This window comes from Gopherus flavomarginatus, chromosome 11 (genome assembly GCF_025201925.1).
Source record: "Gopherus flavomarginatus isolate rGopFla2 chromosome 11, rGopFla2.mat.asm, whole genome shotgun sequence".
NCBI lineage: Eukaryota > Metazoa > Chordata > Testudines > Testudinidae > Gopherus > Gopherus flavomarginatus.
This window is the reverse complement of record NC_066627.1, coordinates 44672941-44686101: the sequence shown is the minus strand read 5'-3', so window position 1 is coordinate 44686101 and position 13161 is coordinate 44672941. Positions and strand designations below refer to the sequence as shown.

Here is a 13161-nt window from a genome sequence, read left to right as displayed (position 1 = left end):
AGACCACGCTAGTGACAGTCACGTGGTCTCTCCCATACAAACCATCATAGTATTGAATGGATTCCATTTCTGTTTGCCAGAAGTTTACAGGATGTTACAGTATCTTCTGATCAGAGGATTATCATTTTGGTCCCACTTAAATAAGCCTTGTGCTTTGATGGTGTTGTAAAACCAACTACAAACAGGTTAAACAAAATATCACAAATATCAAACTGCCCTAGAGCACAGTTTAGTAATGCAAACACCAAATCTTGAAATAAGAATTCTAGTGCCCAGTGACTAAAACATTAGAACACTTAGGGCACTGAAATCAAATCTCAAACACTAGTCATGTGGTCAAACATTCCACTCAGTATTAAATTTGAAAAGGTTGATGCAAGGTTTAAACTACCTGACTCCCACTGATAAAAGCAAGGTACACAACTGAAATGGCAATGTATTTCCAGCAATTTATCCGGGACTGTGTACGCTTTGGCATAACCAGGTACCTGTGGATGTACCTCTGAGCAAAGCACTGTAAAACCATTAAATAGATTCTAACACTGCACCTGGTTCCAAGACGCCTGACCACTGAAATCAACTGGCATAAGCGAAAGTGCAGGGCTCTGCCCATGCAAACAAGTTGCAAGATCAGGGCCTTACCTTTTTCTAGGGAATAACTTCACATTTATTTAATCCCAAGTTTGGATAATGTACTTTTTTCCTTTTTAGAAATAAGGATCAAACCACTTTTAAAGAAAATTTTAAAAAGTCACATTAAATCCTAGAGAGGTATTTTTTCTTATTCAACCTTTTGAGTTAGAACATAAGCGTGATGTCCTGTTTGTAGAGCACATCACATAACGAAAACAGACTTAATCGCTCTTTAATCACAAAGGCCAATGGAAAAGGTTCTGTTAAGGCTCATTATTTTGTATAAATACTTTGTCAGTTATTACTAAAATCATGCGACCTCTGGAAAGATATTCTGTTTTTAAACTTCTTTCTCCCGTTGTTAATGCAGCAAAAAGCCACCACAGTAACAAACTGATAATTTAGCAGAAATCGTTTGGTCAGGCTTTAAAGTTACTCATAGCGCTGGCCGGCCTAAACATGCCACGAGAGCTACACGGCTCTTAAAGAGCATCTTCACCACCACAAACTGACAACCTATATTTATAAAGTGAACTGCAAGGGACACTTTTCATGTTAATATAAAGGCTACCAGGAGAACAAAGAATAAGAGTCATACAACAGGATTCCTGGAAAGACAGCCGGGGTTCAAATTCCTGCAGATTCCACGTCAACCAAAACATATCAGCTGGATTTCAAAGAACAGAAATAAATATTCATGTCTGTTTCTTATAGCTCTCCTGAAAGTGCCAAAACCTAGTGTGTTCATCTCTAAATGAAAGCTTCAATAACTATTAATCTTAGTAAACTGATTTATGAAATTAGGTTATCAACAACAGGTGTAAAACAGCATTACAAGTTCACCGATTAAAACTGACTATTTCAATACCTGCTGCTACCATCACGCTCTCACTATTCTTTCAACCAGAAAACAGCAATGCAGATATCGAGTGAAACACTAAAAAGAGGAATTATTCAACAAGTTAGACTTGTTTCCTCTCGAAGTCTGACTGCAACAACATTCTCAACCATAATCTGCACTGGAGAAATTAAACAGGCAAGTCCAACATGGAGAGCAATGTAAAGTGCTTCTGTGTGTTTTCCATGTATGCTTCACGGGGAAAAATGGTTTAGGTGAAGCCCAGCTGAAATTTTGGCCCTCTGCCATTTTTTAATCTTTTCTGAAGGGTGCATTTATTTCTATTATAAAATCTAATCTTCAACCTGATTTGTTACGATTTTTGATTAGGTACTCCAGGCCCTTCATTTTTGAGTGCCATACAAATGGAGCGTGTTATTAAACTGATAATTTAGTTCATCATCTCATTTCTAGAATGCTTGATGTGGTGGGTGGCGGTGACACTGCTTATACATCTCAAAGTTTGGCGTACAACATGTCAGCCAGATATATCTACAAACACACACATTACCAAATTCTCCTTGCAAACATCCTTTCTCCAACCATGCGGTGAGAGATGGCAACACTGCACAAGCACAAGAAAGCTAACTAAAAGCTCCCACTCCACAATAACCTTGTTCACTCATCTCACACTCATCTTAAGTCCAGCCAACCATTCTGAGCAGCTAGAGAAGCTCTTCTGCATCTAACTTCAACCCAGAAGACACCTGGCAGATGCTATGGGCAGGCTTTGATGTAAACAAACACTTCATAGATGAACCCACTGTTGAACGGCCTGGTTTCTTGCACCACCAAAAACAGCGGACAACCATCAACCATGTCAGGACATTACATGGAAGATACATGCACTTGATGCACAAATGGAGAATCAAGGATTCGCCACAGTGCAAAAGCAGAGACCTCCAAACCATAAAACACATTGCCCAACCTTTTCATTTTCAGGAGGTATAGTAAAGGTGCACTTCTGCATCCCATGAAGCCCTCCAATGGATTTCAAATCTTTCTATCAACTTGTAAATGTTGCTATTTCCATACAAAATATTATGATCAATTTTTCCTCTCCTAGGTATGCAGACCTTCAGTAATATTTCATCAGAAGACACTGCTGCCCTGTTGCTTCTGAACCTTACATTCATCTTTACTCCTTTGCCATCTGAGTCCATCTGAAGCCATACTGTATTGAGATTATGCTAACTTTAACCTTACCCTATGGATTTCCCTTGAGAAATAACGTAGTGTTGTACTGCCCTCCCCAATAAATGTTAACGCCCATAATGTTACTTTGTTTTTTATATTCACAAAGCCCCTAGTGAACATTATTTTCAAGGTATACGTTACACTTACAGAGATGAGACAGATAAACCAATCCCTCATTACTGATCCTGTAAAAAAAAACCTCACATTTCTCACTAAATTGTAAAATTCATGGTCCCTTATTGGTTCCTAGAGGAAATTATCTTGTGCATTACCCTTTGGGGGCAAATGGTTGCTAATGGGTTAGTGGTACAATGAGAGTTGGCTAGTAAATTCCATCAGAACAAGCTTAGTGTCTGTACATGTGGTGTTATCTCTGAGCCACTTGTAGGTCATATTAATAAAGACTTTCCTTAGTATGGCAGGAGTGAACCTTAATTTGATCCCTTTTCTTCCCATTTCTACTGACAAAACTTAACATTTAAATTTGTTTCATCCTGTCACAAATCATGCAAGTCTTTGCAAGATTTTCCTAGGTATTTACCTTCAATCAATGTCTGTATTTAGTTCACAAATCCACAGCCAAATTACTCCCCACATAACTTTTACAGCAAGGGATGTTCATTTGTTCCTTATAAAGCAATGAATATAGTCCATGATCTTTATCTTGAAGGCTTTGCATGGTCTAGTGCTAGCTCCTGTCTGACAGCCTTACTTATAAAAGGCAAGTACACTACCCTTCTCCTTTGTAGACAGACTCTTTAGGGAACACTAGAAATGCTGCTGGCATTGTTATACAATGCCTTCCTCCCATTCCCACCTCACCAGGGGATTTAAATGCTGGAAGATCTGTTCAAAAGTATGGCTATAATTAAGGTTAAGATTTTGTCTCGGTTTCTTTTAGTAAAAGTCACGGACAAGCCGTGACATGCCTGACTTTTACTAAAAATAACTGGGGGGGAGGGGAGGGAAGAACGATAGCTGGAGCCCCATGGGGGGAGGGAGGCGCAGAGCAATGACAGTCCCAGCCTCACCGCTGGGGAGCAGCAGAGCCCCAGCTCCAGCTGAAGGGGCAAACAGCCCCGGCCGCACCTGCTGAAAGCCGAAGCTGAAGAAATCACAGAGGTTTGGTAAAGTCACGGAATCCATGACTCCCATGGATCGTATCCTTAACTATAATATTATCCTACAGTCTGAACATTGTCTTCCCCCTAAACACACAAAGCAGTTTAAAAAACAGAAATAGAATTAATTCAGTAACTGTGAATGATGCTTGATTGTTGTAAACAGAGATGGAAGCAAGTAACATAAAGCACAGTCAGTGGCACTGAAAGTTTCACCAACACGCTCGTGAGGTCATCAGTGTGATTCAACACTGACATGCAGAGATCATATCTGATGTGAGAGGGCAGCTCAGTCTCAACGACAACCTGCCCTAGATTTATATACCTTTACTAACCTCATATGCCACTGAGTCCCTCCTTTAAGCTTTTTCTTAAAAACACACTACAACACAATATTTTTGTGCACCAAAATGTACAAAAAAACTTCAAGTTTGCCAACCCCTCCTCCACGTCAGCTAAAACTCCCTAAGAAAGTCATAATAATGATGTCTGTTTAAAAAATAATTAAAAACAGAATCAATGAGCTATATTTTCATAATGACCATTTTGGGGACAATTTGCTTACAGAGGAGAAATTTAAGAAAAGAATAAGAGATCTTTTATCCTAAGCAGAACAGCATTAAGCAATTGGTACATGAGGTATAATAGCAGGACTCCCATTTTGCGGCAGTACATAAGCATCTCACTGTAACCCCACAAGAATCCTGAGCTCTTAGCAACAGGCATATAATCCACAGGATGGTTTTGAAGTCTTACCGTTTGCATACCACTTACTCTAACATGTTCAGTAAAAGAGAAAAGCAACACACCCATTTGCTCACATATTTTGCTAGCATGGCATCATGCCTAATCATACTTAACATTTTGTGACCAACGCCATTACTTGACCATTAAAGTTTAAGGACTACAGGAACAGTTACTGTATATAACAGCAAGGCAGAAAACAACACAGAACAGTAAAGCATTGTTACAGGTTTAGTTTACAGGCATCAGCACCCAGAAGCATAATGCCACTGCTCATCAAATATATCAAATCATACGTTTGTTCTGTACGAGGTACTCCACTATCAGCCATTTCCATGGAGACTTACTCTTGAAGCATCATGAAAATAGCCACAATACAAAAAAAAGTGAGCTGTTACAGCCCTAGCGACTTATCAATATAGTGCAAAGTGCTACCAGTAAACAACCACGCTTCTATATACAGCAGCAATTACTGGGACAGAACCCAACTGCGTAGCACTAACACATGCAAACAGTCCTACAGATTACTAACTTAGGGCTTCACGATGAGAACTTACTGAAAATTAGTAAAATCAGAGTTTCTACTATGGTGTCATCTCTTCAAAAGCAATATTCGTAGCACAGACGTTTACATAAATGGGAATCAGTCTAATACGTTTGTGGTCTTCAAGAAAATATTAAGAAAGTTTAAACTTCTTGACCTAGGATATCTATTTCTGTTTCTAAGAAAATTTTAATAAAAAACCTGTTCCTCTTACTTGTAGTCCACTTTATTGGCTAACCAGTTTGCAACAGTGTCAATAACCCTGACACTCAGTTAATAACAAATGTATTGTAGTTTCATTTGTAACTCTAGAGGTACAGTAGACAACACTCTTGTTTTACTATAAAAAACAGTTTAGCAACACTTGATTTCTGAAAATTTCTAGAAAAACCTCTTAAGAGGAAAAAAACCACAGTTCAAAACAAAACTCTCCCTTCAGTACATATATCTTTTACCAATACTATTGAATAAACACCACAATTACCATCAACAAAGATAGCTAACATCTGAAACTTTGATTCCCAGATTTATAATATTGATAATGATAATATGGAAAGGGCCAAATTTAGAAGTGCATGCCCATTTCTGCAACTGCATGCACCTTTAGCCACATGTGCATGTGACTGCTGTATCTGCAAATACAACAAAATGGAGATACTCAAACTCAGGTACATTTTGTGGGTGAAAGTGGTCTCCTACCCACTGAAAATTTGGGACAAAAAATAAATAAGCTTATTAACACCATTAGATTTTTAGACAACTTTAGAATTCCTAGTTATCTTATCTCCTACTGGAGTACTTATAGCAGGTGATAAAATGAAATGCTTGTACACAGTAAAATACACTGAAATACTTTGCAGAATTTGCAAGGGCTAGGGTTTTTTTTTTCTAAAATAAAGGGAAAATAAAAGTATGATTAAACAAATTTAAAAAACAGGCTCAGTTTATTCTTATACCTCATTAATCCTGAAAATTAAGACATTCGTTTTGTATACCTGGCTCACAGTGTATTTTTAAAAGCATATCTGAGACCAATACTAAATCCTCATTTGACACATTCTAATTGTTTAGCATACAATTTGCTATGTTGCGTCTTTTAGAATACAAAGAAAAACTATTCTGTCCTCCCACTCTTTCTGGAAATGAACTATTTAAAAGAGTGAAGGTTGAGGGCAATATCCTACATTGCGGAATCCACAGCAATACACGCCAGAAGATTTTAAACAAGATATGTTTGTATAAAATCCTACATTCATTTACAATCAATTCTTTTACATTATGCTCCAGAAAGTATTCAAAATACTGCATCTTCCAATAAACTCTGTCTACAAGCAGATTTACCAATTCTCTCATTGATCACACTCCACATTTCTTTCATCCAGATGAGGAAGTTCCTGTGACAAGCTTGTCATCAACCCATTTAATTTAGAAAAAAAAATCTTGGCTGTTCTGAATTACAAATGTAAGGCAGATTTCTAAGTATACTTACCGCATGTTTTGGAAAAATAATAATTCATGCAAAAAACACAGAATGCAAAATCACACATATTAGTTATTTTGCAGAGAATACGACAAGAATTGTAAACAAACATACTAAGGATCTGTGACATTATGGTGTCTAAGTATCTAAAGCAGAAAATTATTTTCAAGAAGCATTTTAATAAACCAGGTGACAAAATCAATATCGATTGAAGGACAAGAAAAGAATGCTGACGTGTAAGAGGAAGTGTTAAATAACAAGGAGTTTTATGTAACACTGGTATGTTCAAGGGCAAATTGCCTTACAAGACAAATGCAAATGAGTTATTCACTTAAAACTTCAGAGTACTTATGTGCAAATCCTGGTTTCAAGCAGTTATCTACATGGAATATATTTATATCTATGCAAAACTACTTAAATACTATATCAGAGGGGTAGCCGTGTTAGTCATGCATCTGATGAAGTGGGTATTCACCCACGAAAGCTCATGCTCCAAAACGTCTGTTAGTCTATAAGGTGCCACAGGATACTTTGCTGCTTTTAAATACTATATAGTGTCTTAAGGCCAAAAAAGATTGCTGAGTGTGCTTTGAGACACTAAATGAAAGATATTGGAAAGCTTATTTTGTATTTAGTTTGATGAGTATGAAGTACAACATTCATTTGGAAAAAAAAAAGAGACATATGCAAGTAGCATTATATAGTTTTATTTATAAAAGCTGCCAGCTAAGGTAAGAAATTATTTTTAACTGTTGTGGAAAGCTATTGAGAACATGGTAATTGTTCTTAAGTATGAAACTAAGAAAACAAGTATAAATATCCAACAAAGAAAGCAACTCTGAATGGCTACAACAATTAAACCAAGTACATTTATGTAGCCAGTAACGCACACAATTAAGCTTTTGGATCAGTCTCAAGTCTCTCATCCTTCATCTATTTTAGGAGTACAATCTACAGTAAATTACTCCAGAATAACGACTGTTCTTCAACTATCCCGAGGGATGGAATCTGTAATCTAATTAGCTTTTTGTGCCTTTAACTTCTGCGATCTGTTTATGAAATTGCATTGGCATGTCCAAGGAACTAATTTTGGAAAAACTGTGTCTTCTGCTTCATGAAATAAATGCCATATGTATTGAGAGCAGCTGTTTCAATATTTCCTTTTCAGAACTCATCATCAGATTGCCTTCTGAAGTTAAGTCAACTGAGGTGTGCTGATGGGCAGCTTCCCTGAAACTTCCCTCAAGAGTCAGAAGGCAGCTATATGTCAGTTTCTGCTCAACTCTCTCACTGTACAGCCCAGAGAACAACTCATCAGTCTTCCCACATTCACTGTCCATTATGTTCAGCACACATTCATTTAAAATTCAGGTGCTATAAAACTTTATTTTGCTTTAAGTGAACAAGAAGATACAAAAGTTAATACATTTCCTATTAGACCATTACGAAGAGTCACTCACACAACTTGAGTGAATAATTATTTTGAGGAAGGCTCTGTCTACACTAAATGAAAAGGCATTGTAAGAAACAACAGCTTATAATGCCTTGTGCTTCAGTGCTACTTCAACCAGTTCTCCTATCTCTGCCTCACAATGCCTCAAATTTGGAAGCTGCCAAAAAACTCCTGCTTCCAGCAAGCACACTGTGGCATTTCAGGAGTCCCAGAACAGTTGTAAGATGTGATGCATATGGCTGCCCCCAGGTGTCAATGTGAATGCCACAGTGTAGATGTGCTCAATTTTTGCAAGGATCAGTAAAAGAAACAGCCATTCATGCAATCAGTATCCCTGAAACATTTTTCTTGGGAATGTAGACAACGCTGAAAAAAGGGAGACAGGTGTGAGCAAGACAGATGGGGGAAACAGATGAAACAGTGATACTCTGATCCTAAATACACTGCAAATCAATGTTCTCTTCACTTCTGCTACTAGAAGGTTTAAACAAAACATGTTTTAATCAAGAAAATATTTATTAGCATTATACATACATTTGCAGATATTCATTGGTGGAGCTGCAAGACTGACACAGGCACACACAAAACCATATGTGCTTCTAGGCACGCAGTTTTCAAGTTCTGGCCCGTAAGTGTTGCAGGAAGACAGACCATACCCTCAAGGAGTTCACAAACTAAATGAATAGACAGTATAAATAAGATTAAAACCCACGTTAGACAAATGGCCACATACTTTACTTTTTTATTAACATGCCACACAAACCTCTGTGAAATATAAAAACAGCCTCTTTCAACTATTTTCCAGGTTGCCTGCTACTCTGCAGAAGCTCTGCAAGAGGGGGATGCTGGGGACAGCTGGAATAATAGAGAATCAAGGGGTATGTACTGACAAAGACTGTGAGTGACAGTTGGGGGGAAAGACAACTTCAAGCAGGAGGCAATATGCACCCTCATGCTCCTGAATCATGCTCTACTTCTGCATATTATAGGAGCATAGTTGGCTCTTTTCCCTGCCTTACTTTCCTTCCCTAAGTCACACAGGAATGGAACTCTGTTCTGACTTGACATAGGATGTCGGCTGTTCTCCTTACAAAAGGTTCTTCAGCACCTTCTGCCAGTTCTTGTTCCCAACTCCTCCAGATTAGAAGCCTTCCAGTTTAAAGAACAATTTGTGAAGAAACACATTGCCCCATATGGCAGTAAGACTCAGTGCATCTCTGCAATGTAAATTAGGGGCAAAAGGGTCTAGCCATAGGATTTAGATCTAATGTTATTTGTTCAGCGTTACCATCTTATTATATATGGAGCCCTAAGATAACCACCAATAAGCGGCTATAGGAAGCCCCTTCTGCCAGGGAAGGGAGAGCAGTCACCCCTCACACCGAAGCACGCAGACTAGCTCCATTTCTCCTGCGTGCCGGATAAGCTCTCCAGGCAGCGCACTCTGCTCTTTCCCCTCAACCCACCTTTCAGGATCTTTTCTACCCATTTGCCTGCAATAGAAAGTGGCCTCACCCAAACTGACTAATCGGGCCTCCTCCCCCACCTCCTGGGGATGCTCCAGGGGCTCCCCACCAGGGTCTGGGTCCCGGTCTCCTCCCCCGGGCAGCAGGTCTGATAGGGGGCTTCTCCCCCACGTCCCCCTCAGGGGGAGGGTGTCTCAGTCTGGGCATCTCCCTCCCCCGCCAGGCGGCGCACTCAGGGGCCGGAGGGTCCCTGCCCCGGGCTGAAGGAGCCCAGAGCGCGGCCTATTTTCCCCGGGCGGGAGCCTTAGTTACCCCCCCGCGGTCCCACCCGGGCCCCGGCGGCAGCCCCAGCTGCGGTGGTCCCGCCAGGGCACAGGCCGCGGGCGCCTCCTCTCACCTGGTCCCGCAACAGCCCCGGGCCCAGACCCGCTGACACCAAGGCGGAAGTGCGGCCCCCAGCGTTCGCCGAGTGACAGCCCAGACCACCAACCGGAAAGCCGGGCGAAGCTACGGCAACCCCAAACTGCCTAATCAGCGCGCGCGGGGCGGGGCACATGCTAATGAGATGCCAGGCCCGGGACGCCGAGGCCCGACCATCACTGGCGAGCCTGCTGGCCAATGGCGTTCTAGGAGGGCGTGTCTATGCAAACAAGGGAGGAGAAATCTGGCCTAAGCTTGGCTCCTGGTGGTACGCTTGTAGGAACTGACACACCTATTAAATGTAAATCTGCTTAGATTGCACTGATGCATATTTTACATCTAGTGCTGCATATTCACATGTCACTGCATCTATTATATTTACTACACTTGGCACATAGTGGCAACTGGTATGTATTATATATCCTGCTTTCAATGTGTCTGTGTTTCTTATGAACTATGTGTAGTATTGCATACTCCATGTATTTGGATGCACTGTATAATATGTTGCATATATTAAATCTCTTGCCTAACAGCATACTATGACACTTTGCATATTATGTCTTTCATGTGTCAAATGTATACAAATACAAGAATGTATATTACATAAAACCTGCATGTTTCATTATTATATAGCTATATTCTTGTGTTACCCACTTACAAATATTCAGTATAACATTCTAACTTTCTTACAGGTGCTAAATGCTCAAACTACATATACTGTATATTCTTATATTTGTTACATATACTTCCAAATATATACTTATGTACAGATTGTACTTTTTTATATATCATATTTCCTGTTTTAGATACACGTGCACATACACAGAAGTTTTTATATTGTTTGTCTCTTCAGGCCCTAATATTGCAAATCCCTTATGCATGTGCTTAACTTTGTGCAGGTAACTCACTTCAAAAGAAGTGCTCCTGTTCTTTAAGTAATTGGGACTGTATCAAGTATTGCCAACCCCTAACATTCAAAATCATGAGTCAGCACTCCAAAAAAAAATAATCACCACCACACATTTGGCTTAATCATGAGTTTTCTTAAAAATAATAAGTATTAGGTTCATTTTATTTGCCTTCCAATTTCTGAGCCCTTAGGGTGCACTTGGCTTCATATTTTCAAGCTTTTCTCCACCGCCCATGAGGGCTAGAAACAGTTTTTTTCAAAAGGAAAGCTGAGATTCTCATGCATTTCTTAAATCCAGCATCTAAGGAAAACCCCAAATATCACATGACTTGCAATAAAATCACAAGAATGAGCAACATTGCTTTATATAGCACCATAACTGTACACAGAGCTATCTGGTACCTTGACTGTGCCAAACAGATAATGTCTTTGTCCTGAAGAGCAGACAGCAAGACTAGTGATTAAATCCAGTCAGGCAACAGTCTCTTACTACAGCTGATTCACAAAACCTGAACTGCAACAATATAAGTGAGTGCGGGGGGAGCGGGAAGAGCAAGAAATCCACAACTTAACCCAATGCCCTACCTTTAATGTGCCTAAACATGTGGCATGTTACAACAAACAGATAGTGATCTTCTGTCACCAGTTTTGATACATTCTGAGACAAGTTATGCTCACAATCAAGCCTTATTTGCAAGCATGGCAGCTTTGAGTGTGGCCTGTGAGAGGAAACTTTAGCACCTGCCCTCCAGACATTCTTTTCAGATGGGAGAGCTAAGCAAGCCAAAGACATTTCCACTTATCCAGTAGGTGCTCCTCCAGCTGCTGCCTGCAATTACTCTGCAGCATTCTCCACCTGAGGCACTTCCCTCTCCTGCACTGGGTACCGCTGCAGCCCAAGTACAGTCTTTCCTTACACTGAGGGTATATCTACGTTGCAAGCTAGGGATGTCAGTACCAGCTTGAGGAGACACTCTCACACTAGCTCTGATTGAGCCAGGGCAATAAAGAGAGAGTGTAGCCAAGCCATGGGAGGGGCTAGACACCCTGAATACATAGCCCAGGGGTCTCAAACATGCAGCCTGTGGGCTTATTTCCTGCAGCCCACCAAGCTCCCCTACCCCCAATGTCCCATGTCCCCGCTCCACTGCCTGCCTCCAGGCACTTCCCACCTCCAAACACCTGTCTGACCACACTTAGGGCTTTCCAGTGGGGAGGAGCCAGGAGCCAGGCACTCAGGGGAGGAGGCGGGGCACGGGTGGGGACTTTGGGGAAGGGGTTGGAATGGGGGCAGGGCCTCATGAAAGGAGTGGGGGTGGGGGCAGGGAGGGCTTTTGTATCTTTATATGAAAAGGTGTCGATGCTGCCCTCAGGCCAATGTGCTAGTCCTCATGGTGATTCGACTTTGAGATCCCTGACATAGCCCATCCAAGGCACTAGGCACAGCCTCCGGGCTGCTAGCCCCTTCCGCCACTGAGGATGCTGCAGCTACATGCTATTATACTAGGGTGATCATAGGTCCTGTTTTGACCAGTCCCTTTTTTAAGCCCTGTCACGGCACTCCTGACTTTTTTGGCAAAAGGAGGCATTTGCCCCATTTGTTCTTGCCAATTTGATCAATTTGTCAAAAAAAAAAAAAAAAGATGGAGTGTGGTGTGGTCAGAGGAACGTGCAGAGATGCCAGCCCTGCACAGAGGGATGGGGGGCAGGCAGGGTTCCAGCTGGGTTCGAGCGATCAGTGATAGCCTGGCACAGGGGGTCCGCAGGGTGTGAGTGAATGATGGTGCCAGCTGGGGGGGGGGGCAGGCAAGCAGCCAGGGCCAACCCTGGGATGGGGCGGGGGCAAGCAGCTGGGTGAGGAGGAGGCCTTGGGCCAGCCCTATGCAGTGCCCCATTTTCCCTTTTGACAATATAGTCCCCCTGTACTCAATCAGAGCTAGTGTGAGTATATTGCCTCAAGTTGGGAATTACACCCCAGCTCAAAATGTAGATGTACCTGAGCTCCTTTGGAATTGCCTGATGGCCTGGAGTGTTATAGCAAACAATGGGGCAAATCCAGGGAAGGACCAAGCACCTGCATCTCCCTTTCATGTCCAAGAAAACTGCAGGTGCATAGCATCCCTCAGAATCTGGGCTGAAGGCACCGGGTGACAGATTGTCCCTCCCTCATTAAGCCATGTTAACAATCCCTCTGTGGTTTCCAAACACTATCGCTGCATAGGAACGTAATGACCAGATCCCCAAAGGTATTTAGGCACCTAACTCCCACCAATGTCAACAACAGCTAAACTTAAA

The 13161-nt window shown here is 41.3% G+C and overlaps 1 protein-coding gene across 1 annotated transcript in view; it reads right to left on the bottom strand.

The window, feature by feature from the left end:
- The window catches only part of OSBPL2 (oxysterol binding protein like 2), a 54477-nt gene extending 44444 nt beyond the window's left edge, over positions 1–10033 (bottom strand). Inside the window, exons 1-2 of the mRNA XM_050917834.1 lie at positions 9934–10033; positions 8605–8744 (exon numbers count right to left, since the gene is read on the bottom strand). The gene's annotated coding sequence lies outside the window, so the exon portion shown is untranslated. The remainder of the gene's footprint in view (positions 1–8604; positions 8745–9933) is intronic.
- Between the last annotated feature and the right edge of the window lie 3128 nt (positions 10034–13161).